Consider the following 26,993-nt stretch of genomic DNA (forward strand, 5'->3'; position numbering starts at 1 on the left):
ATAATAATCAAACATATTGTGCATGCATGCATGCACACATTTACACATTTCAGTATTTTATTTGTCTGTGAGATACATGGCAAATTAGACTATCCAGCAAAGGATTGGAAAAGTAGATGTATTTTTAACATGCATCTTGTTTTTGTGTGTCTTCAAATCATTTCCGACTTTGGTGACCATATCATGGGGTTTTCTCAACCAGATAATTTCAGAGGCGGTTTGCCATTGCCTTCCTCTGAGGTTGAGAGCGTGTGACTTGCCCAAGGTTACCCAGTGGGTTTCGTAGCCAAACGGGGAATCGAACACTGGTCTCCAAACACCCAAGCCACTATGCCACACTGCCTCTCAACTTTCAATTAAAACTACAAATGTTGAGGCACACAGAATTTCGAGGGAAGGGCAGTGAGTTCCAGCACACTCAGTGTCCTGTTCCGAACAATAGTGGGGTTTAGCAGTATGCGGTACTACTAGGAGAACCTTAATGGATCAAAGCAGTGCATGTCTCTTAGTTAGCCTGACCCCCAAGTGATTTATGGCTTGATAAATTAACAATACCTTAAATTCAGCATGGTAGCAGAATAGACAGCCAGCCCACTTTCTTTAGTAGAGGCATTTTGTGTTGCTCATAATGACTCAGATAGACCTGAATCATTTGGACCAGTTAGATGAGTCTTAAGGGCAGCCCCACTTATAGTGCAACACAATAGCCTTGGGCCATTGTTGCCAAGTTGACCCTGATCAAGGATGGCTGCAAGTGGCATCCCAGCTGGAGCTGATCAAAGGTACTCCAAGCTGGGCCTCCAGTGACAAAAATGAATCTGGGAGTAACCTCAGGTTGCAAACTGGGCCCCTTCAAAAGTAAGACAACTCCATGCAGAACTGGAACTCTACTTGAGTGCCCAATAGGGGAAACAGTTCCCTGAAAGGTCTCTGTCTTGTCAAAATTGACCCTCATCCAGTCCACCAAGGGATCCTGGGGCCTTATCACACGAGGGGTTTTGCAGATCAGATCTGGAGTCACTGCGGGTCCAGCCATACGTATTCACGTTATAACGTGATGTATTATCAGACATGATTGCTTTCTATGGGGGTCGTTCCAAGGCGGATCCACAGTCAATTTGGACTGACTCCTCATTTTTTTAAATTCGGTAACAAGTGAATTCAGAAAAATTGTTTCCAAGCTCACGTCGATTTCACTTTGAATTGGTCTGGTGTGGAAGATCACCCCGATCTCTCCCCCAGTGACCCCCTGTGAGCTGTCCCATCATCCCCTGCCTGCTCCTTCACCCCGATCTTGCCCCTCTGCCATCCTGCCACCTGTCCCATCATCCCCTGCCTGCTCCTTCACCCCAATCTCGCATCCTCTGCCACCCTGTCACCTGTCCCATCATCCCCTGCCTGCTCCTTCACCCCGATCTTGTCAGGGATGATGGGAGTTGTAGCTCTTCACCTCTGGCTCTAACTCATCACCTTGTTATGCAGTGGTGCTGACCAGCTTTGGTCAGTGGTTAATGCTTTTCTCCAAAGCAGCAGAGTTTCAGAGAATAGGCTGAAGACCCTGACAAACTCTCCAAGCCTTCTCACTCTTCTTCCCCAGAAGTTTCCAAACTTCTCCAGGATCCTGCTGGCTCTTGTATCTTCACTCAAGACACCAGACAACTCAGTAGTCTTATATAAAAGATCTACTTTATTCTACTATATACAAATACTCTATGGCCTCACAATCTCCAAACTACTCACAACTACCCACAAAAATACATTGGCAAATATTGCAATTATTATAGCCATTGTTAATCACCACCCACTTAGTCAGTTTCCACCCAGTGGGCGTGTACATTCATTTTGATTGGTTCACATAGTTCAACCCATACTTAAGAATTTCATCATTTCACCTTGTACACTTAATGAATCTCAGGTGTTTCCAATTGTACATTCTACAATTCTGTCCTTGACATTCAAGACTTCTAAATTACATTAGCTTTTTCACCTGTGTGGCTTCTTAATTGCTCTTGCTTAGTCATTGTGACTTTTACATACATGTTTTATTTCTACTACTGTATGTCCCATGTTGCATTTTCTTTAACAGATCTTGCCCCCTCTGCCACCCTGCCACAGGTCCCATCATCCCCTGCCTGCTCCTTCACCCCGATCTTGCCCCTCTGCCATCCTGCCACCTGTCCCATCATCCCCTGCCTGCTCCTTCACCCCAATCTCGCATCCTCTGCCACCCTGTCACCTGTCCCATCATCCTCTGCCTGCTCCTTCACCCTGATTTTGCCCCCTCTGCCACTCTGCACCTGTTCCATCATCCCCTGCCTGCTCCATCACCCTGATCTTGCCACCGATGAAGGATGACAGCTAAGGAGGGGGCAGGGAAGGATGACAGCATCCAGAGCCCCACTGAACATGTGCTAGGGTGCCAGTTCGAATCGTTGAATCCCTCTGGTGTGGTAATACAATGTGCACTCACTCCACTTTGCCCAAGTAGAGACCACAATTTCATTCCTCAGGTATGATAATATATCACGTGAATTGCCTTGGATCCAAAGTGACTCTGCTCCCCCCCTCACTTCGAATTGGAGCTCTTGTTTCACGTGTGATAAGGCTCCTGGTCACCAAAGTAACAGGAAAAAGACAGTCTGGGAAACAGATTGTTCTTGGTGCTTGTTTGCTCCTAAAAATGGAGGAGAGACACCAGCTTCTCATGGGATTGCCAGAGCCATCCTTGTCAGAGAACTGAAGTCAGCAATAAGCAGAAGCAGGCAGTTGTGAAGACCTTTATATCTGGAATTGTTCTTGCCAGGTACCAGCTGTGTGAGAAGCATGCCTTGCTCACTAAGAAGGCCTGCTGCTAAGGGCTATCCAAGGCTGCGTTTACTGAGTTCAGTATAGCAGTGGTTGTCAAACTTTGGTCCTCAAGATGATTCCTAACTGTCAGCCAAACTGATCGGAGTTAACATCTAAAATATCCGGGAGACCAAAGTTTGATAACCTTTGCTATATAGCAACAGTGGGCAAATTGTAGTCTGCAAGTCGCATGTAGCCCCTTTAGTGGATGCTGAAGTCCCCCTCCAGCAGTCATTTTTAATAACCTGTGTGAACATGGGGCCATTTTTTTGCCCCCAAACCACAAAGAGCTCCCAAAATGTGTGAAAACACATGAAAATACTCCTAGCCCCACAAGCACCCTAGATCCCATACTATCTCCATATATCTCCATTTTTCCCTTCAGTCCCTCTCAAAATGTTTTGTCACTTCCTGTTGCCATTTTGAGAGGAGCGACTGAGGAAAATAGAGGTATTTGGGCATGCTGGGTGTGTATACAATTATGTCTCACATCACTAGTCGTCACCATTCTTCCAATATCAGTGACAATACACTGTTCTCAATTAACTAGGTTAATTCTAGCATTGGATGCTTCACTTGGGCACTATCAAGGTTACGGGTAAACATCCATATCCATGGATTCAACCATTCTCAGTTTGAATACACACACACACACACACACCAAAAAGCAAACCTTGATTTTGCCATTTTATCCAAATTGCAGCCAGATTACATTTCAGAATCAGCATCTCTTATATACAGGGCTAAAATAAATAAATAAATGGAAGGTGGTGTTGGTAGTGCTGGTGTTAGTTGATTTAAAGCAGCAAGCAGCAAGCTGTCCAGAGCAGAGCTGTGTGAGCAGTTTGCAATGCTGATAAGCAGCAGTGGTGAAAGTTTTCTTCAATGGAGAGGCTGCATTTCTTTCAGTTTTGAAACTTGGATTCCTCTGTTTGTTCTCCAGACTGAATGCCAGGAAATGACAGGTGGCAGGGCTATTTTGAATACTATCAAACCAACATGCCTCCCACTTTATAAGAAGGAAGAAAGTTAGTGTTACATGCTGGGCAGATGGGATTTTCAGCTCAGGATGTTAAGCTCTCCATTATATGAGTCAAGAACCAACTGTGCCTTTTTTCATGCCAATGGTAACAACGATGGAGTAAAAACTTGACAGATGGATTTAATACTGATTCAGAGCCTGAAAAACATTTATCCCAGATATATTGTCTTTTCTGCAGCAGTTTAGAAGAAGTTTGCTAGGAGTGGAGAAAAATAAAAGTTCAAATTAGTTCAGTTTTTTGGGGGGGGGATGTAATGCTTATATTACTGACTGGTTGTTGGCATAGCCAATTTACTCTAGGATGAAACTACTCTTGATCTTAGACCAAGAAAAGCTCTGCATTGTTACAACAGAATCCAGAGGACTATAAGTAAATAATCAATAACACATATTTGTTTATACAGCTAGAAATTAGCATTGTGTTTGTGAATTTCAAGAAACAAATAGATTTTTATTAGATGTTAGTATGAGTTATTATAGGCTGTTCAATCACAGTATATATTTATTATGGTGAGATAGTTATTGTATGTTCAGTCTTGGGTTGCAGTTACTGAATTATTTAGAAATCTTCTTTTGTATTACTGTATGTAATTTATTTCTAATGTTACTGTGGCGGGTTACAGACGGGCAGGGGAGGACGTCTTGGAGGTGTATTCAGCTGAATGCGGAGCCTCCAGACGGCCCGCCCCGGGGGCGTGCTTCAGGTGTTGGAGCTTCCACACGGGGGGCAGTGAAGACGCCTCACCTGGGTCCGTTTCGGACCCGGAGTTTCCAAACCGCCGCCTCGGAGGACGCTGCAAAAAGAGAGGCAGCTTCCTCACGGGCGGCCCAAACCGCGGCTTTTTTTTTCTTTTGCCGCATGAGAGGTGCGCAGCTTCGCAGCTGCAGCGGCGGCAGAAAGCCTGTCTGCGCATTTAAAGCACCCAAGCCCCTTTAAACTTTTTCCCTGTGACTTTAAAGCTAGGCAGGAGTGGTGTGAGGTAGCAATGTCCAAACTCTGTCCTTCCACGCGTTTGGACTTCATCTCCCAGAATCCCAGACCACAGGGCAAGGTGGCTGGGGATTCTGGGAGATGAAGTCCAAACGCCTGGAAGGACAGAGTTTGGACATTGCTGGTTTGGGGACCAGTGAGCCAGGCATGGTGGGAGGAGAGAACAGGAAGGGTAGAATAGAGTAGATAGGGCTGGGAGGGAACACATGTCCTGGGAGGCGAAATGATGTCTTTATGGGACATCATGGGACCTAGTGCCTTGTCAGTGCTCCCTGCCCCTTGATCCCAGGCCCAGGCCCCCTGTAGTTGCCCTTTGCCTTTGGGGGCAAGTTTAGAGGGCATCAAAAGGTCTTGGGCACATTCAAGCTCCGGGGTCTCTTTTTTTTTTCTTTGCCGGCTGGCGAATGCGCAGCTGCGCAGGGCTAAGCAGCGGCGGCAGAAAGCCTATGGGCACATTTAAAGTGCCCAAGCCCCTTTAAAACAATGGTGGTCTCCTGCCAGCTGGTGATCAGCTGGTGTTGGCATCCTTGTCCGCTTGCACTTTGCCAGTGTCAGCAGCATCATAGATGCCTCCTCTCCTTTGGTTCCCGCGCTCCTGCTGAATCTGCAATGCGCAGCCACAGCTGTCTCCGCTGCCACCGCTGTCCCCCTGCCATCTCCCCTCACCTCCTTTGTACATATGTCAATATTTACAGTTTTAGCGCTTTTTATTGTTAGGTGAAAATGGCACAGGAATGTGTGTAGGGGTGCACTTTAAAGTCCAAACTTTCCAAGCAGCGCATGCGTACATGTTGCTCTAGGGTTAGGGTTAGGGTTAGGGTTACGAGGCTTAAAATGCGCCACAGCTGTGCCTCAGCTTCCACAGCTGCATGGCAGCGGACGTTGCAATTAAAGCCTGACTGCAAACTGCGCATGTTCCAAGATCCCAACTCACTATGCGACGGAGCTTTTAAATGGGCAACTTAAATTAGCGGCGTAGCAATTCTGGTGTGCCGGTGCAGCAGCTCTCATGGCTTCTTCCCCTTCTCGATATGTGTCAGCATTCAGGTAGGACTGCTCCAGTTTCTGCAAAATGTTTGGCTGGAACCATATAGCTATGAGGTCAGCCGTCTCAGTATGAGACCAAGACGTCCCCCTGCCTTTTTTCGGGGTGCTGGTGGATGGCTGAGCCATCCTGCCTGGTGGCAAAGGGGAACCGCCACACAGCTGTGCCAGGAGCAGCCGAACTGTGCCCGTTCCCAGGTGAAAATGGCGCAGGAATGTGTGTAGGGGGTCACTTTAAATCCCAAACTTTCCCTTTTCACTTTCTACAACCAAAACATCCGCCGGCAAAAGTTACAACTTCCCGCGGTTCTAGCAACGCATGCGCACAAGTGGCTCTAGGGTTAGGGTTACGAGGCTTAAAATGCGCCGCAGCTGTGCCTCAGCTTCCACAGCTGCATGGCAGCGGATGTTGCAATTAAAGCTTGACTGCAAACCACGCATGTCCCGGACCCCGACCCATTATGCGACGCAACTGACACGGAGCTTTTAAACCGGCAACTTATATTTGCGGCGTAGCAATTCTGACGTATCGGTGCAGGAGCTTACAGACGGAGCTGCGCAGGTACGCATCAAACAGAAAAGAAGCGGAAAAAAGCAGCACCTTTTTAATGCCGCTTCTTCCCGCTTGAGGTGTGTGGGGGGGCGTGTTCATGACGGCATTCAGGTAAAGCCCGTCTGAAGGCTCTACCTTCATGACGTCATGAGTACATCCCTTTTTGCCCATCTGTAACCCGCCTGTATGTTGCTTTGAGCATAGGTTTATTATAAGACACTGCATACAAATAAACATGATGCTGATGTTGATTATGCCAAACCTAGAATGGCGCATTACAGACCACCTAAAAGCGGCGGTCTGCTGTTGGCGCTGGTTGCTACGTCCGGGAACCACAGCAGCCAAACCACGTGATTCCCAGGCGCAGCTGAAAAGAAGCGCCAAAATGGTGCTTCTTTTTGTGCCCCGGAAGTGGCGCCGTGAGGTGCTAGTCACACACTCGCGGCATCACTTCCGCCGCGCGACATCTGGACGCTATGCATCCACAACGTCAAAATGGTGGCCCCCGTGTGGACGGGCGCCGCCATTTTGTATGGACTCAGTCCGTACTAGGGTAGAGGGGTGTCAGGAAGTGACGCCCGTTCGTAACCCTAATACGCCCCTTCATAACGCTAGTACGCAGTATAGGCGCGTCTGTAATGCGCCTAGGTTAGTAAGTACATTTCATGATGTAACTCTGAGTCATAACATAAAACGTTAGGAATACATACTTGTTAAAACAGCAACTTCATAAAAAAAATGTAGGTTAAAAAAAATACAAAACAGTAGTTACAACATTTTTTAAAAAAAGATCTTCATATAAAAACTAAAATGCCAACTGCAATTTGGCAAAAGATATAGCAGGTACAGCTTTCTTTCTAATTTTAAGAGATAAAGAAGTATAACTAACTACTTGAGAAGTAACATATTCAAGTGTACCTGACAATGCAACCCCCCATATCCGCAAGACTGGTACCTGTGATTTCATAACTGACTGCATTGCCACTGAAGGACCAGGAGCACAGCCTTGGAGTACTCCTATATCCACCTTCATCACTGAAGGTCCAAGTGGACTCCATGGCACAGAGTCCTTTGCTCCAGTTATTCCCTTCCCTGCTATGGCTAAAGAATAACTTACAAGTCACTCTGCATGGAGCTGTCTTTAAAGATATCTCAGAAGCTACAGCAAGTACAAAATGCAGCAGTGAGATAGTTGACCAGAATACCATATAGGCAACTTATAATATTGGTCTTAAAGGAAATGCACTGGCCGCCAATTTACTTCTGGTCTGAATTTTATGTGTTCATAAATTTTTTGTGGTTTTTTCGGGCTATGGGGCTGGGTTCTAGAAGAGTTTATTCCTGACTTTTTGCCAGCAGCTGTGGCTGGCATCTTCAAAATGATGGATGCGGCCGTAAACGCCTTTGACTTCACATTGTTCATAAATGGCTTGGAGTATAGATACTTGAAGATGTGCATCTTCCTTTATGTACCTGGCAGAGAATTCAGGTTTGAAGGAAGGATTCTCCTCTGTGGTCTCACTAATGGGAGCAATATGAATTGGGAGGACATGGGAAGGCCTTTCTCAGCTGTGATGCCTGGATTGTGGAATGTCTTCTGTTTGGAGGTCCAACTGGCACCACCATTTATTTCTTATTAGTGCCATGCCCAAACCTTGGCTGTTCACTAAAGCTTTTGATAATTAATTTATTTCAAATGTACATGCGAATGGTTTTAAATTGTAGTTTTTTAATGTGGTTTTAACTGTTGCTTTTTAAAAGTGGTTTTACTCATTCAGAACGCAGCCACGGAGCCCAAAAAACCCACCCAAAACTATGGTTTTAATTATTATTGTGTTTAATATGTTTTTATATTGTCCAGATTATTTATGTTTTTAATCTGCACATTTTAAATTATTTGTATTTTATGTTGCCCTGAGATCCTGTGATAAAAGGTGGGATAGAAGTGCTTTAAAATAAATAAATAAATAAATAAATAAATAAATAAATAAATAAATCTTCCATTTGACCCAGCCCACAGAGACAAAGAAGTTGTTCTACAGGGTTCTTATGAAATGTGCCTTCAAGATACACAGAAGGCTTTCTTTGGAAAGAAGGGACTGGAAAAGTAGGAAGGCACCAGTAAGATTAATAAGGTAATGAGAAGCACATTTTTTCTTCTTAAAATGAGGATGCCACTTTGCAAAATTTGAGTGCTGGACCAAGCTGACGTTTTGATTAGCATCCCAGGCAAATAGACAATTGTTAACTTTTTATATATTCCAGAGATCTATGACTGCCAGTGAAGACCAAGAATGTGTTTATAAAACAGGAATCATCATACTAGTCCACCTATCCTCTTCCCTGAGGTTCCAAAACTAAGGCCCGAGACAGATGGGCAATAAGTGGCATGTCTGTGCCGATTCTAGGGTTCTGGAGCATGGAGCAACCACCCGCTCTGGAACCCTAGAACATGCTGCTGCTGCCATCATACCAAGCTCCCATCCATTTGGGGCGTGTGTGCATGATGCAAGCGTGGCATAGGGTCTGCACCTCCGGGCACCACGCTTACATCATGGTACACTGGTACCATGATGTACACTGGCGCCAATGGTACACTGATGACATCATCCACGCACCAGGAACCTGGGTTTTTCAGGTTCTTTTGGTCCGGAGGGACGCTGCACAGTTTGGCTGCTGTGGCGTCCCTCCAGAGGAAAACTGGGCACCTGCAGCCCGGACTTTCAGAGAGGTATGACTGGGGCCTAAGTTTAACTAAATGATCTCCAGGTAGGCCATATATATATACACACACACACACACACACACACACACACACACTCCCACTGATCATCATGCATTTGTTATGGCCACTGTTTTTTCTCATCTCAAGCTTTATTGCATTGTTCACTGAAGACACACTGCTGCAATCCAACACCAAATAACTGTGCTTCTGCAGCTCACTTTCACCATCTTCCAAGTGTGGATGCTGTTAAAAATACTTCCAGTTGGACAGAGGATGAGGAGAAAAAGAAGAGTGGGGTCAAAAAGCCTTTGTAAAAAGATGCTATACTGTCAGAGCCTTTGTTAACTGAATTAAAACATTTAAAAAAGAAACTATTCCAGACTAATAGCTAATTTGGGTATATATTCTGTAAAATATAAGCCCCTGAAGCCTGAATACTGTATTAGGGACTTAAGCATGTGTAAAGTAAAAAGTAGGTAGTCTATGTGTTAAATAGCACAATATTAAGATCTGCCAACTAGTTCTGGGTATAAAGCCATCTAACCTAAAACAAAGGGATTAGATTTGTCTCTGATTAAACAAATAGAGGCAGGAGATAGTATAAAAGCTAGTTTTCAGGGCATGAAAGTCAGGGTGTTACACAGCCTCCAATGTGGACATAGCTATCTCAGACAGATTATAAAGCTGGTCCTGGCTGAGAAACGCCTATAAAATGCTGATATGAAGGCAGATGAGACAACCACCTCTAATTATCAGTGAAATGGACTATAGTAATTATGTAATCTGGTGTAATACATATAACAGATGCTGCAATGTATTGCAATGCATGTGTATTTTATCCACAGATGAGATAGGTGTTTAAGTTCATCTGTGAATTATGTTCAGAGATACCAAGCAGAGATAAGCCAGATGATGTAAAGCATTCCTGATTAATGCTAATCTGTATGGAGCAATGCATTCAAACTACAGAAAAACAGATTCCATCTAACGTTAGGAAGAGCTTTCTGATGATAAGGGATGTTCAACAGTGGAATATGGGCTCTCAGAGTATGGTGGAGTCTCCTTCTTTGGAGATTTTTAAACAGAGGCTGGATGACCATCTTCTGGGAGTGCTTTGTCTCTTCCTGCATTGCACAAGGTTGGACTGGATGACCATCTTCTGGGAGTGCTTTGTCTCTTCCTGCATTGCACAAGGTTGGACTGGATGGCCTTTCTGGTCTTTTCCAATGCTATGATTCTATAGATCATATCATTGTGCTGTATAAGATGGTAATTCTTCACGGATACTGTATATATCTCTGTGTTGCTATGCTATGCTATGGTATTGTATGTTCATCCTTCTGCCTCTTCCACGAAAGCTTGTGTCAAAGAAAGTATGTTCACTTTTAAGATGCCACAAGCTGTTTTTGCTGTAACAGACCAATTCATCTAACACCTCCACTCTCCAGCATGGAAGGCCATTGAATTCATTTCTGAATGGACATTTATAGAATTGCAACCAGTCTTGCAATGAAGAGCAGTGTCTTGATCTGAAGTGTCTGTGATCTATCCTTGTTTAAACTTGCAGCTGAACTACTCATCATATTAAGACTTGTCTTCCCTACCCACCCACTTGGAAAGAATATTACTCATTTTTAATGTGCATTCATAAAATAGTATAAGGTGAGTGATGAGGTTTTTTGAGCAGTTGATTTTTTTCCACCAGCAAGCACTCTTTAAGGACCTTTTCACATGGGGAAAATTGGAAAGTTAAACTCGTCACAATGCAGTCATCCAGGGCATTAGGGACAATTTTGCAATTGCTTTTCAGATGACACTGCACACAAACAGGTTAGAATCCAAACAGAAAGAGGTGAAACAGGGAATAAGCATTTTTGCAAAAATACCGTGTTTTCATTTCCAGTTCATTCACAAATTCACTTTCTTTACGTAATTGCAGCAGTCTGAAAACCATGTGCCGGATTCTCCTTGTTCCCAGATTTCCCATGGTTCCTTTGCTCTGCCAAGAGGCAGTCTTGTTCTTAAAGGGACACACACACACCTCTTTCCTTCACGGGGCTGGTCTCCTTCTCCTGCAGCCTGGTGGGAGAGCAAGAGAGAGGACGTTTTGGAATTCCTCCTGTACAGGAGGGAGAAATGGAAGATATGTCCTGGAAAAGGAAGGCATCTGGGAGTTTCAGCCCTAGCTGAAATCGGGCAGGTTTATGGACCAGCCACCTCCTCTTTCTCTCTAGTGTGCGTGGTTTTATAGGAGTTTTCAAAGGGAAACCTCAGTCTTCCTTCCTCTGAAACAGCTTCTGGGGTAGTATGGAAGCAGATGTAGCCCAAATCGCACACCAGTTCATCACACTGGCTCTTATGGTTACAATGTGTACAACAGAGGGCCTGAGAGAAATGGTGAATATTTGAATTCAACACACAAATAAATATATACACACACTTAAATATATAGTGTGTCCGCGTCATACACAGCCTACATTGAAAGGAGCGCAATGGAACCGGTAATGGCACATGCGCCACACAGCGCCATGTGCATGAGCCCCATGTTTTTCATGGAGCTCAAGCATACATGGTATTTGCCTTATGCGGGGGGGGGGGGGCTGGAACAGACCCCCATGTAAGGCAAGGGTGCACCGTACAAGCTAGTAGAAATAGAATCAAGAGTTTAGACTTTAGATAGGCCTCCAGGATAGAAGGGTAAATATGATTTGTAAAATACACACAACACATACACACCATGTAGATGAGTTTTTGGACTCCAGGGCCCTGCTGGAAGAAAGGGTAGTTATCTTTTGAATTCTACACAAACTTTGTAGAGAAGGTAGAAGATTTTAGATAGGTCTCACAAACAACACAGAGATAGATTTTTATGGGGTTTTCAGGCTATGTGGCCATGTTCTAGAAGAGTTTATTTTTAACATTTCACCAGCATCTGTGGCTGGCATCTTCAGAGAATGCATTCTCTGAAGATGCCAGCCACATGCTGGCGAAAAGTCAGGAATAAACTCTTCTAGAACATGGCCATATAGCCCAAAGAACCCACAAAAATCTATGGATGCTGGCCATGAAAGCCTTTGACAACACAAAGACAGTTATTTTGTACATTCCATTTCACTTAAGGCACAAGGAAAAGAGAAGTGCTCATTAGCCAAGCAGATAAAGTCATTCCTTGAAGCTTTCCATATGGCGGAGGCAGCTTCTTGAACAAATAGTAGAAAGTAAATAATGGAAATAGGAAAGAAAGATGACATAGTTAATGAGAAAAACTTTGGCTGAGATTACAGTTCAAGATCCAATTAATCGCATAGGCTTCACGTTTGCTAAAAATCAGCCATATAAATAAGAAACATGAGTTTTGGAGGAACATATAAACAGAGGCGGGACTTCCTATAATGTGTTTAGGTGGATGGAATAGGCTGTAAATCTTGATGACTCTACCCAATGGGGTCACAAAGGAGGAAAAATGCTGCTGGGGAAAAGGGATTAAAAACTTGTTGTGTCAAGTTTGGGTTGTGCCTACTTGCTTAGGACACCCCTTCTTGCAGATATTGCTGCTTCACTTCATACATCTTGTCCTCAACCCAGCTCACTGGTCCTGATGATCTATTGAGTAACAGGCAGGCTGACCATTCTATATTATGTCATTCCATATACAGACATTTCACACAGAATCCACTAGATTTTTCTGCAATAAAGGGCATTTTCTACATATAGTGAAATATTGGCAGTAGAGTGTTTCAGAATGAAATTGAGCACACATGGGATAACCTTGCATGCAGTTGCTGCCAGAGGCTTTCATGTGGCAGAAAAATAATTACTATCCAGTCACTGCTCAAAGTCCAGCAAAATTGTAAAGGACTGCCTTATTTCATAGAATCATAGAATCGTAAAGTTGGAAGAGATTGCAAGGGCCATCCAGTCCAACCCCCCTGCCATGCAGGAAATCACAATCAAAGCATCCCTGACAGATGTCCATCCAGCCTCTGTTTAAAGACTTCTAAGGAAGGAGACTCCACTACACTCTGAGGGAATTTGTTCCACTGTCGAACAGCCCTTACTGTCAGGAAGTTCCTCCTAATGTTGAGGTGGAATCTCTTTTCCTGTAGTTTACTTATCTGAGTAAGGTTAATTACAGTTTTAATCAAAAATTGACAGAACTATAAGATACCTAGCTGACCATTTATTAATAAGGATAAATGTGTAAAATTTTAGCACTGGAACACTCTAGAAAGTGAGAGGAGAGGAATATATAAGATAGAAACAGAAAGAAATTTTATCTGTACTTCAGAAAAGTTACCTTTCTCATTACATGTCTAGGTGTTGTCCAGAATAGTAACTTTTCCATGGTTTGCACTTGCCTCCACAGACAACTGCAGAACACATTTATTGGTATGCACTTAGGAGGACAAGAGACTAATCTAAACATTCTGTAACCTGCAATCACCTTTCCAGTAGCATCACTAAGGGTGTGTGGACCACACCAGGTGACACCCCAGAAGAGAGGGTGACACCCAGTCGGTCCCCAGCCCTCCTCGGTCCTAAGGGTCCTCCCCAGCCTTTCTTGGGGGCTGCAGGGCATTTCTCGCCCTCCCCAGGTCTCAGGAGCTCCTCCCTGGCCTTTCCTGGGGGGCATGCGAGGCATTTCCCACCCTCCCCGGGTTCCAGGGGCTCCTCACTGGCTCTTCCTGGAGGCGCACGGGGGAATTCTGACTATGTGCGTGTGCTTCTGCATGAACCAGAAGTCCCACTCCATAAATCCCACCCCCACCCCCACCATGACTGACCACACCGGGTGACACTAACCCTAGAAAGCCACTGCACCTATCCCTTATACCCTTATCTGTCACTGAAATATGAAATAGACTGTGGTATCACAAAAAGCTTCTGTCTAATCAACTTCATTTCTAAATAAATATTTTTAAAAAACTTAAAAAGGAAAAGTTAAAATATTCTTGAATGTCTTAGAGTGGATGGAAATATTATTTGAAGAAAAACTATGGTAAATTGAAAGACAATATATATTCATTTTTATATATATTGTTTATGAAAAATGGCAGGACATTGCTCTGTAGAAGGAAGTTGCCTTTCCTGAATAAAAGTTCCCGGCCACAGAATGAATGACTGCCCCCACATCATGTATTAGCCCACCACTCTGTCCTCGTTATATATATATATATAATATATATAATATTCTGTTTTAATAGATATTTTAATCGTAACATGTTTAATCCTTTTTTAAGTGGGGGAATTTGGGACACAATGTTGTAAATGTGGATTTTAATGTGTTGTGAGCCGCTTTGATTGTCTCGTCACAGAAAAGTGGGATACAAATAAAAGTATTATTATTATTATTATTATTTATTTGATTATTTTTCCTGATTAAAAGGCTGTGTGATAAACATTAAATATACACATATCTTTTCCCTATGAAAAACAATGTAACATTAAAAAAAAGCATTTAAAATGTTCTGAGTAATGGATGTGGGTGGTGGACGTGTTATATTAGTCATCAGTGATTACAGGACATTTTTCCCCTTTCAGAAGGTCTACATAATAACGGATGTCCTAAGAATGAAAAACAAAACACGTAGAACATAATTTAAAGAGTAATCTATACAGGGATAGGAAACTGCATTACCCATTACCCCCAAAGTTATTAGCACAACTCAATAGGTATCTGAAGCAATCTCATACACTTGCACTGAAGGGATGTTGCTTAAATTGCTGCGAATTAGTTGTAGATGTTCACATATACTGTATTGCCTAAAGCATGACAGAATTCTGAAACACTCTAAACAAAAATAATAATAGGACATTAAAGATTAACATACATAACATGGAAAATCATTGTTGTTGCAATATTACCTTCAAGTGTGCTCGACACAAAGACCCTGAAAACTATTGCTTTAATTTTCATTTTATTTAAAAGTATCTAATGTATGATTCATTCAAAATAGTAGCAGTTCCTTTAGAATAAAAATATTGTCTGAGCAGAACTAAATCTGGAATCTGAATTTGCTTTTTTGCTGGTAGCTTCAGAACAAAACTAGCCTGCAGCTGTTGCTTGTTCACTAGGTGATTTTAGAAGAAATTTTTTTGCTAACAATTATATTTAGGAGACAGCTGGTGGTGTCTGAATGAAAATGTAAAGGGGGATCACAAAGGTAAAAAGTTTGAGTACCACTGTAATAATATAACTTGTATTGTCATTTTAAAAAATGCATTGGGACTTAAACTGTGGCAGTGTTTACAATAGTCAATAATAGTAAGTAAGTAAGTAAAATTTTCTAAGACCAAGGCAGTTTCCAACATTCCACATAACAATAACAATATGACAATATGTCAATATAAACAGTATAAAATCACAAAAACATAACATTAAAAACCTTATACAATAACAACAATAAAAACCACCATTCATGCCAGCTGACATGCTGACGAAGGGGGCGAGGAGAGAATACTTCAGGGGTCAGAGAGTCAGGGGTAAGCCTGCTCAAATAGGAATGTTTTTAACCCCTTCCTAAACTGAGTAAGGGAGGCGGCCGAGCAGAAACAGAATAAAAAAACTGGAAAACACGAATTCACAGTGGAAGAATGAAAGGAGACAAAAGCCCGTTACAAACGGGCCTTAAAGTACGCGACAAGTGCATACTAGGGTTAGGAAGGGGCGGTGCTTCTGCACCCCCCTAACCCTAGTACGCGCTCCATGTGTAGAAAATGACGGTGGCTGTTCCACACAGCCGCTGCCATCACTACGTCATGACCGCGCCGCCTCCAAACGAGGCAGTGTGGTTGTGACATATTGGGGCCGCGACAGGGCACCTAGGGCGCCCTTTCCGCAACCCCGGAAGGAGCTCTGTTTCGGAGCTCCTTCTGGGTTTGCGTTGCTGGGCGCAGCCTTTACATGGCTGCGCCCAGCGACGCAGAGGAGAAACGGGCCAAGCGGTCCCTTTCTCCTCCTCCCCGCCGCCGTCGGGTGTCCTTGGGGCATGAAGCCCCAAGGACACCCCTTTCCAGGCAGCAGGGAAGCGGCCTTTTGCTGCTTCCTCGCGGCCTGGAAAGCGGCGAATCGGGGCCTCGGAGGCTGCTGTTGTGGCAGCTGAGGCCCTGATACACCGGGGAAAGCAGCACCTACAGGCCGCCTCAAAGGGGCAGTCTGTAATGCGCCAAAGTGTCCCATTTACTGAGCAAAGGTAGAAAACTTTCATTTCTTCAAAAGCTCAAACTATTTTGGCCTTATCGCTTATAGATTATTGATGATCATAAAACCAGCATTTTAACCATAAATCAGCAGGGAGACCAAGGAGTCGATTGGAAAGGGAAAATGTTTATTTTTAGCTGCAGCTGTTGTTCCCAGCAGGAAATACTTCCAAATTACTAGGACCTCAATTCTAAAAGGAACCAAGTTTTTATAGTATTTTCAACAAAGGAAACTACACATCACATTTCATTGGTTACATTTAATTAAATATTTACACCCCTGTATATTCATTGAATGTTTTAGCATACATCTCTATCCCACGTGGGTTACCCATCAATCAGTCTTTTATCTATATGTTTTGTTTCACTGTCCCCAAACTGTCTATGTAGTACTTCCTTTTATTTGGGTTAACATCTTGAGTTAGGAGCCATTTCCAAATTGTTTACATTCCTAAACAGAGAATTTGTCATGATCTGAATAACATTTGCTCTCGTACATTTCACATTTCAGCACTATAATCTTCAGCTCCTGAGCATAGTAAAATTCCAATTTAAATCTACCCACCACATCACAGGGCAATTATCAGAAATTTCTGGAGTTACAGTCTGCACTCTCTATAAAGGTGGGCCTTCTAAGTATTAGAAAGGTGGTTGCAGTGTTTGCAATGTTCAATAATAATTGGCCCTATACAACCCAGGAACAGGTACATAAACAATGCTAAACTGATTCACTATAATACATTTGACCATGTTTCTTTGAGAAGGGGGAAATCATCATTGTCAGGCAAATGGTGAAAATATGTTGTGATTTCCCATAAAATATTTAATATCTCTTTACCTTGTGTGCCATAGTTTTAAATTCCCTCATCCCAAAAGGACCTCCATAGTTTATGTTGTTCATATTTTCCTCCAATCTTCACTCCTCCTCCTTCTGAATTTAAGCCATCTTTTTAATATTTTCTGCGTATAAGTTGAACAAATAGGGTGAGAAGATACATCCTTGTCAACTCCCTTTCCAATTGAGAACCACACTGTTTCTCTGTATTCTTTTCATATTGAATGGTTGCAATAAAATGGGAGGGTATTTATTATCTAAATGCCTCTGGCATTCAGGCTGGTACAGTCTTGCTAAACTGGTCTCTGACAAAGCCAAAGCAAAACAGTTTCTTCTTTTTATGTGAAACCCATAGTGGGAGCATTCTGTGCCTCTGAGAGTCATTGCTTCATTACTTTTGCATGTGGATTGTCTTCTGTAGTCAAGAAATTAGAAGACAACCATAGATAGACAGCCATAAAAGAACAAGGAACTAGATAAGTTCTTCAAGTGTAAAGTTGCTGTTGTTGTCTACCTTCAAGTCATTTCTGACTTATGGTGATCCTAAGGTGAAGCTATCATGAGTGGTTTTTTGGGGAGCAAGATTTGCACAGAAGACAGTTGCCTTTGCTTTCCAGTGGTTTCCATGGTCATGTGAGGAATCAAACCGTGGACTTCAGAGTCATAGTTCAGTACTCAAACCACAATACCATGCTTGTAAAGACATATCTTTAAGTACCAAGGTCAGAATCACTCAGACTATTGTATTTCTGATTTCTTGTTACGGTTATGAAAGCTGGACAGAGAAGAAGACAACAGGAAGAAAATCAACACATGTGAAAAAGTGGATCTGGAGAAGAGTACAATAGATACCACAGACTGCTAAAAAGATAATTGAATGTGTCTTAGGGCAATGTGTCAATCAAGCCTGAACTCTCCTCAGAAGCTGTTACTCAAGGATCCAGCCCACAGTTACCCCTTGTTGGTTTATATCAAATCAGTATCAAAAAGGGATGTTACAGCCAAGTAGCCAAAAAAGGTTATCCCAGTGCAGGAAACCAACTGTACCATATTAGGAAATCCAGCTGCTGCTACTGCTTTATCTTCTTCTTCCTATTATTAGTATTATTTCTTACTTGGCTCTCACCATGGATCTAGGTGGAGAACAAAAACAATTAAGGGACACACCACATCAGTTAAAACACATCAGTTTAAAAGAACAAATAAGATATACATTATACATATTGGAACAATCCACATTAATAATAATGTGACTCGGGAAGACTGCTGTATAGGTGGATTGACAGAAACAAGGAAGCTACAGCTCTGAGTTTGCAAGACCTGAGCAGAGCAGTTGATAACCAACACTCCTGGAGGCCTCTCATTAATAGGGTCACCATAAATTTAAATTGGCTTGACAGCAAATACTGACAACATGTCTAATCAGACATCAGTAAAAACAACTGCAAATGAAGAAGCAAGCAGCAGGACTGCTGAGTGACTACTGTTAGGTGGATAGCATGTAATCACACAGAAGTGTGAGTGATTATACATTCCATAGAGGATCCATTAATAAGAAGTTAATGAGTCTGAAGTGCTCAGGAATACACTCAAACCTGAGGTTTAATGCCTCTAAAAACATTGTTTTTTTAAATTAGATTTCTTTTCTGTCCTATCCTCTAGGCATAGGGCACCTTGCACTTTAGCTTCATCTTGTTTAATTCACATTTACATTTTAATTCACATTTTAAATTAAATTGAAAATAACTAGCTCAAGACTACATGCTGTGCAAAACTGTGTGTCTGTACCTTTAAGTCACCTGTTGACTTATGGTGACCTCATGCATTTCATAGGGTTTTTTTAGACAAGGAATACTATGGAGTGGTTTTGCCAGTTCCTTCCTGTGAAATAGTCTGCAGAAATAGAGCCCACAGCACTAGTGTTGACACTGCTTAGTTTCCAAGACAAGACAGGATCTGTCTTTAGGGTATGCAAAACTTTGGGGGTATGCAGCTCTTAGGGCAGTGGTTCTCAACCTTCCTAATGCTGTGACCCTTTAATACAATTCCTCATGTTGTGGTGGCCCCCAACAATAAAATTATTTTCATTGCTACTTCATAAATGGTAATTTTGCTACTGTTTTCCAATGCTCTTGGGTGACCCCTGTAAAAGGGTCGTTTGACCCACAGGTTGAGAACCATTGCCTTAGGGCATGTTGTTAACTACCTTTGAGTAGATTTTGACTCATGGCGACCCCATGAATGAGACATCTCCAAGATCCTCTGCCCTCATCTGCTCTTCATAGTTCCTTCAGGCTACTACCTGTTGCTTCCTTGATTGAGTCTATCCATTCAGTATGCAGTCTCTCTCTTTTTCCCCTACCTCCTACCTTTCCAAGCATTATTGTCTTTTCCAGTGAGTCACGACTTCTCATGATGTGGCTGAAGTACAACAGCCTCAATTTGGTCATTCTGGCTTCTAGGGAGAGTTCAGGTTTGATCTGTTTCAGTAACCATTTGTTTGTCTTTTTGGCCATTCATGGTATCCTCAGCACACTTCTCCAGTGCCACATCTCAAATGAGTTGATTTTCTTTCTATCAGCTTTCTACACTGTCCAACTCTCACATCCGTCTTTTAAAAAGCTGGTAAGATGGATCTCTTCCAGCAGGCCTTTCCTGAATAACCAGCCACCAAATAAGTTGAACCTGTTATGCCCTGATTTCTGCTACAGTCATTGTTGATTTGTTTATTATTTTAAGGAATGTTTTAATCTGTAAACTGTTTATTTTTATTTTAGGGGTGGGTGGGTTATTGGGATATGGGATTATATATTTTAACATGTAAGCCGCCCCAGTTGTGTTGCACAGAGAGGCGGGATATAAATAAATAATAATAATAATAATAATAATAATAATAATTATTATTATTATTATTCGTCTGGGAAAGAGAATGTTAAGAGGTGACACGACAGTCATGTTTAAATATTTGAAAGGATGTCATACTGAGGATAGTACAAGCTTGTTCTCTGCTGCTCCAGAGACTAGGACACAGAGCAATGGATTGAAACTACAAGAAAAGAGATTCCACCAAAACACTAGGAAGAGCATCCTGACAGTAAGAGCTGTTTGACAGTGGAATATGCTGCCTCGGAGTGTGGTGGAATCTCCTTCTTTGGAGGTTTTTAAACAGAGGCTGGATGGCTGGCTAGATGGCCATCTGTTGGGAGTGCTTTGATTGTGTCTTCCTGCATGGCAGGGGCATGGGCTGGATGACCCTCTTCCAGTTCTGGGATTCCTCTCAGGCTGAGAATGTGACTTGCCCAAGGTCACCCAGTAGGTTTCTATAGCTGATAGTGTCACTTGGTGGGGTTTAAACCCCCTGCACCACTTTGTTGCACCACTTGGGATTTGAACCCTGGTCTCTCAGTGTCCTAGTCCAATACTCAAACCACACCACCACACCGGCTCTCCCTTGGGTTACCTGCAGGTACTCTTACAATAACATTGTCAAATACAATAATATTATTATTCTCCATATTGTAAACTGGATGGAAGGCTTGTATTGTAGTACTTTGAGTGTTGGACGATGACTCGGGAGATCTGAGTTTGATTCCCAGCTCAGTTCCTTGCTTGAGCAAGTCACATTCCCTCAGCCTCAGAGGATCATAGAAATGGCAAACCCCCTCTGAAAAAAAATCCCAAGAAAACCCTATGATAAGTTCTCCTTAGGGTTGCCATAAGTCAACAATGACTTGGAGGCAAGAACAATAACAGCAACAACGATGCAGAGTCTGGAGGATAATAGCTTAAGTAAGGATGCCTGATAAATGTGTGTCTGTCACAATAATTATAATATGTGACATTTCACCTCTCTACCTGAGTGTATGTTTATCACCATTCTCACCTCCACCTCTGGACTACACATTTATCACTCCCATTAAAAGCTAGCTACACTACAGCTACATATTTGGGACAGAATGTTTAAGGACTGCCATCATCATCCATCTTGTGGAGCATTACTAAAAAGAGAACCATGACTGCAAATGTCCTCTAACCTTAGAACTATGTAAATCAGTAGGTCACAACATTAACAAGAACCATCTTATCTGACTTATTTCAACAGCTCTACTCTGACCCAAAGTCTAACTGCAACCCACTACAATTTCACTGGTTCCTTCAGATTAACAGGTGGATGAGTATTTAACTGTGAAATAAAGCTTGATGTGAATCAGACTAATTATACTTTTTGATGTCTGTATCCTGCTTAAGAGAATAGAAAAAGCATCGTATGTACATATTTATTTACAGAACACAAAGCAGCCCTCTTCACTCATCCATCTTGAATACCATTTTGGGAGAAATGCAAGATATAAGTGCAAAAAATAAATAAAATAAAAATAAATAAGTGTCTTTACTTAGGAGTAAATTTGTTGAACACAATAGGGCTAGTGTCTGAGTAAAATCTCTAGATAGGATAAAGATACACATTTAACAGCATCTGATTTTTCTTTCTTCAACAGAAGGATTGTCCACAAGCTCACATTTTTATTTTTAAATAACTCTGAACTGGTTTTAAAAGATAACAAAGGAATTTTGCAGCACCTCTGAAATATAGAAGTTTGTAGCATATGCTTTTGCAGTCTCAGTCTACTTCATCAGATGTGCCTGCATTGGTTGTAACTCAGATAATTTAAAAATGTAATTTAAGGGATGATTCAGAGAAATCTCCCTACTTTGTACATTGTTAGCACATTGCAATTATCACAATTACCTTTTTGTTTCATTTTCTACACAGAAGGGAATAACAATTTTAAGCTGCTACTAATACTGCACTTGTGCAGAAGCTACAGAGATTATGAATGTTTATCTCCCGCATAGTCTTCTCATATTGAGACAATCTGGCTGAATACTTTAAAAAAGAAAAAAAAAAGCAGATAAAGTAGTATTCAGCTTTCTAAAATTAAGTAAAATCCTTATTCACAAAGATGAAAGAGATATGGCATGTACTAGTCAAAATATTATATTTTCTGGACTTGGTCACTAATGATAATTATTTAAGCACCTCAACTGAAATAGTTCCCATGAAAAAGATTACTTCATAGTTTAATTTCTGGATCTTTTTTCCTCCCCAAGAGGGAAGAAACATTGCATTTGCTCATCTTCTGAATAATAACTACCATATATACAGTAAGTCTAAAGCCTATAAGTCTAAAAATGTATGCTCAAAAGTTGACCTCAAAATCCCAGGTCGACTTATTTACAAGTCAGTATGGTAATGTGATAGCAGCTCTTTCAAATTTTGCCAAATGGTTGGGAGAGAGTTTCTTTTTCTCTTGAGTCAAGGAGAAAGAGTCCTGGGTGATTGATTGCAGTTAAACAAACAAACAGAATCGCTCTCCCTCCTGCTGCTGTCTGGGGAGTCATGGGTGAAACCAAAGTTGAAACGCTGAAGCAAAAAGTCTCAATTAGAGTCCCTCTTGCACACATACACACACAGAAGGCGCCTCCAAGTTCTACCCTCAACTTATCCACAGGTCATGGCCAAATCCATAATTTTGGCCCCAAAACCTGCCTTCGATTTATACATGAGGTTGATTTATAGTCGAGTATACACGGTAACTTGGTGGCAATTTGGGGAGGGTGGGGGCAATGTATCTTTATTTAAATGTTCTTCTCCATCCCAAGCACCTATGGAATTTACATAAATGGGTTTGTTTTTTCTTTTAACTGTTCGTGCACTAATTAAATGGATCTACTCCAATTGATACAAAAATTGCATTTAGGCTATAATCTGTTTTTTAAAATTTACATTACAAATGGATAAATGCCAGGACAAATTTTATTTTCTTTAAATAAAAATGTCACAGACTGCATCCACACTACAGAATTAATGCAGTTTGACACCATTTTTAAGTGCCATGGCTCAATGCGATGAAATTCTGGAATCTGCAGTTTTGTGAGTTATTTAGCCTTCCCTGTCAGTGATCTCTGATGCCACAACAAACTATGAATCCCAAGAATTCATAGGATGGAGCCATGACAGTACCCCTTCTAACAAGAGATGGAGCCACTGTATAACTGTATCTCTGCAAGGCAACCCAGAAGGATAAAGCCGCTAAGAGGTTCAGCAGAACCGACAAGGACACGCTCCCCTGTTTAGCTGCCAACAAAGATTATTCACCAAGGTGACCAAAGCCATCTCTGTCTCATAACCAAGCCTGAAACCTGATTGAAATTGATCTAGATAATCTGTTCGCTTCAGAAATCCCTAGAGCTGGGAAGCCACTGTACATTCTTGCTCAAAAATGGAATACAGTGGGTCCTCCACATTTGCTGGGATTAGAGGTGAAGGACCCCTGTGAATATGGGAAAACCACAAATAAAAAGACTCTATTCTTTTTACCTCAGAAAACACCTCTCTAGGAATCTCTAGATCCTCCAGTGCAACTCTATGGTCAATATTTGCCAGAGGTTGATCATAGAATCATGCTGGAGGCTCTACAAATGCTTAGAGCAGTGTTTTCTCTAGGAACATCTAGGTTCTCCAGCACAACTGGTCAATGTCTGACATTGTGAAGGAGGACCTAAAGATTCCTAGAGAACATATTAATCAAAACCGCAAATAATAAAATAAGCAAAAGTCAAAGCTGCAAACATGGAAAGCCAATTGTATAGTAGAACCTTGGTATCCATAGGAGTTTGGTTCCAGGGCCTCCATGGATACCAAAATCTGTGGGTGCTCAAGCTCCATGAAATATAATGGTATGGTAAAATGGTGTCCCCTTTATAAAATGGGAAATTTGTTTTTTGAGATTTATATATTTTTAAAGTATTTTCAAGCTGTGGATGGTTGAATCTGCAGATAAAGAATCCGTGGATATGGAGGATGGATTGTATTGAACACTGGCTGATAGTTATCCATTACAGAGGGAACATTTTTTTAGAAACAGAAACCTTAGCTACAACTTGTTGTTACCTGCCTTCAGGCTGATCTCGACTCATGGGAACCTTGCTGATGAGACATCTCCAGGCCCCTGTTCTCTACTGCTCTGCCCAGCTCCTGCAAACTCATATTTGTAGTCTCTTTAATAAAGTCCATACATCTAGCATGTGGCCTTCCTCTCTTTCTACTTCCTTCTACCTTTCCCAAGATCGTTTTCTCAACTATTCATGCCCTCTGCCTTTAGGAGTATTGGAATCTGCCTTGTTATAAGGAGGCATTGACTACTTCCTTCACCCACTCAGCTACTCTCCCTCTAGCCTTTTAAAGAGCCAAGAAGGGCAAGGGCCTTCAGGGATCATTCAAGGGCTTTATTCAAGGGACTCAGGCTATTGTTTGCTCTTGCTTAACTGAAGTTATGTTTCAGACATACTCTTTGCTGGCTTGAAGATACTGAAAAAAGAAGTGTGAAAGAATGAGTCACCTAATTGGCACTATTAAGTCATTAAACTGTATTTCCTGATAATGTATAAGTAAAAAAAAAAAAATGCCAAGAGTAGCCCTGCCAAAGGAGTAGTCTGCTGAAGTTGCAACAAGTCCTGTGGCATCTTAAAGAGATAGCAGTTGGTTCAGAAACATGCACATTATCCCTTTAATGCTGGTACTATTAAACATGAAAAATTGTTGTGCTACTGGATTTTCTTGTGATCATTCAAAGTAAACCAATACAGTGCGCCTGCACCATATTCAGGTGCACCACACGCAGCTTTCAGCTTACGCTGAAGCCATGCTGCAGGAAAAACAATGGTGCGCGTTCTCATGGTGCGTACTGTGCCACATGCATGAGCCCCATTGAAAACAATGGAGCTCGAGCATACATGTTTTTCCCTTATGCGGGGGTATGTTGGTGGGTCTGGAACAGATCCCTCACGTAAGGGAAGGGCCCACTGTAATTGCTTTAAAAATGTGGGTATAATAGCTGGGGTGCTACTTCCAGTATTTAACCAACAGCTGAAAGCTGGCTTGATTGAATCTTGCCATGAAGAACCACCCAAAGAGGGAGCCTCCTCCAATGTGTATTTGTGCAATACTGACACTTACTGAACTGTGTTTGGGTTGCGTGCCTTCAAGTCATCACTGATTTATGGCGATCCTAAGGCAAACCTATCATAGGGTTTTCTTAGCAAGATTTGTTCAGAGGAGGTTTGCCATTGGTTCCCCCTGAGCCTGAAAAAGTATGACTTGCCAAAGGTTACTCAGTGGGTTTCATGGCTGAGTGGGAATCGAACCCTGGTCTCCAGTCTCAGTCCAACACTCAAACCACTATGCCATGAACTACTCTGTGTAAATTACCTGACTGAGCAGTAAGCACCAAACAGCTCATAGTACAGTACTTGCTATAGTTCCTTCAGCCCAGGGCACATCCAGACCAGTTCTGCACTTCGTTGTCATGCGGAGTGGTCCTAAAAGTATGCATTTCTTAAAATGAAAGAGAGAGAGGCAGTTAAAGAAGACTAGCATGGAGCCAAATTCACCTGCATACAAATGAGCTATGGTACCAAGCAGTGAGGAAAACATACATAAAGATGCTCTTTATTTATTATCATTACTTGAAACATCCAGGGATGAATCCCAATAGTGAAAACAGGTGCAGCTGAGCTGCAACCCAATTCATGTTCTTCCATATATCTCTGTGTTCCATTAAATAGCCATCACCACAACATTCTCCTTAATCTTGACCTACCTTCCCCTCTGGTCACTGCACTCCTCATGCTATAAAATACGAATCACTGCCTCCCTTCTCCTCAGATTAAATTATCCAGGCTTCCCTGTTTTGCCCATTCAACCCTAGGTTCCTTCCAGTGCCATGTCTTTAAGTTACTTCTAAACAGTGGCACCACTAAGGGATGCAGGAGGTGAGGGCATGGCACTGGAAGGAACCTAGGGTGGAATGGGCAAAACTGGGAAGCCTGGATAATTTAATCTGATGAGAAGGAGGGCAATGATTTGTATTTTATAGGATGAGGAGTGCAATGATCAGAGGGGTGTGTCACCCAGAGGGATCGTCATAGCTACTGGGCAAGCAAAAAAGGTTTTTTCCCCACTTGCCCAGCAGCCGCACCAGACCCTAAATGGGTCCTCCAGAGCCCACACACACACCCCCAGTAGCAGCCAGCACATGGGATTTTGAAGGCCTTGGGAGGGTGGTTTGGCCAAGTGGGTTGGGGTGGGATGGGAAGGGGAGGAGAAGGCAAGGCAGTTCTCCCCCCCCCACACACTAGGTGACACCAACCTAACAGCACTGCTTCTAAGTACCCCACATTGCTTTCTTCAAGCTCCCCATAGCATTTTCTCATAACCACACTTGCATTTTGGTCATTCTGCACAGAAGCCTTGTTGTTGACAAGGACTCGGAACAATGGGTTCATGGCAGCATAGTCAAACCCCCCCCCCCCCCATTGGACTGGATGACCCTTGAGGTCTCTTCCAACTCTATGATCCTATGAATCCATTGCTCCATGCAGGGACACACAATCAAAGCACCCCCAACAGATGGGCATCCAGCCTCTGTTTAAAAAAGGCCAAGTTACAGGAAAAGAACATCCTGATGGCAAGAGCTGCTCAGCAGTGGGAATAGGCTGCTTCAGAAGGTGGTGGAATCTCTTTCTTGGCAAGTTTTTAAACAGAGGCTGGATGACCATCTGTCAGGAGTACTTTGATTGTGGGTTCCTGCATGGCAAGCGTTGAACTGGATGGCCCTTCGGGTCTTTTCCAACTCTATGATTATGGCTCGAGACAGACGGGCGGGAAGGGGCATGTCCGTGCTGATTCTAGGG

General features: G+C 42.5%; 1 protein-coding gene and 1 long non-coding RNA gene across 3 annotated transcripts in view; both read right to left on the minus strand.

The window, feature by feature from the left end:
• ACYP2 (acylphosphatase 2) overlaps nt 1-26,993 on the minus strand; it is a 146,672-nt gene that overhangs the window by 110,845 nt on the left and 8,834 nt on the right. The gene's annotated exons all lie outside the window — the stretch shown is intronic.
• Nucleotides 16,514-25,965, minus strand: LOC121915663. The gene is made up of 3 exons (XR_006100732.1): nt 25,510-25,965; nt 18,285-18,370; nt 16,514-18,012 (listed from the first exon to the last, which is right to left on the minus strand). It is a non-coding gene; the product is annotated as an uncharacterized LOC121915663 (long non-coding RNA).

This window comes from Sceloporus undulatus, chromosome 1 (assembly GCF_019175285.1).
Source record: "Sceloporus undulatus isolate JIND9_A2432 ecotype Alabama chromosome 1, SceUnd_v1.1, whole genome shotgun sequence".
Taxonomy (NCBI): Eukaryota; Metazoa; Chordata; class Lepidosauria; order Squamata; family Phrynosomatidae; genus Sceloporus; species Sceloporus undulatus.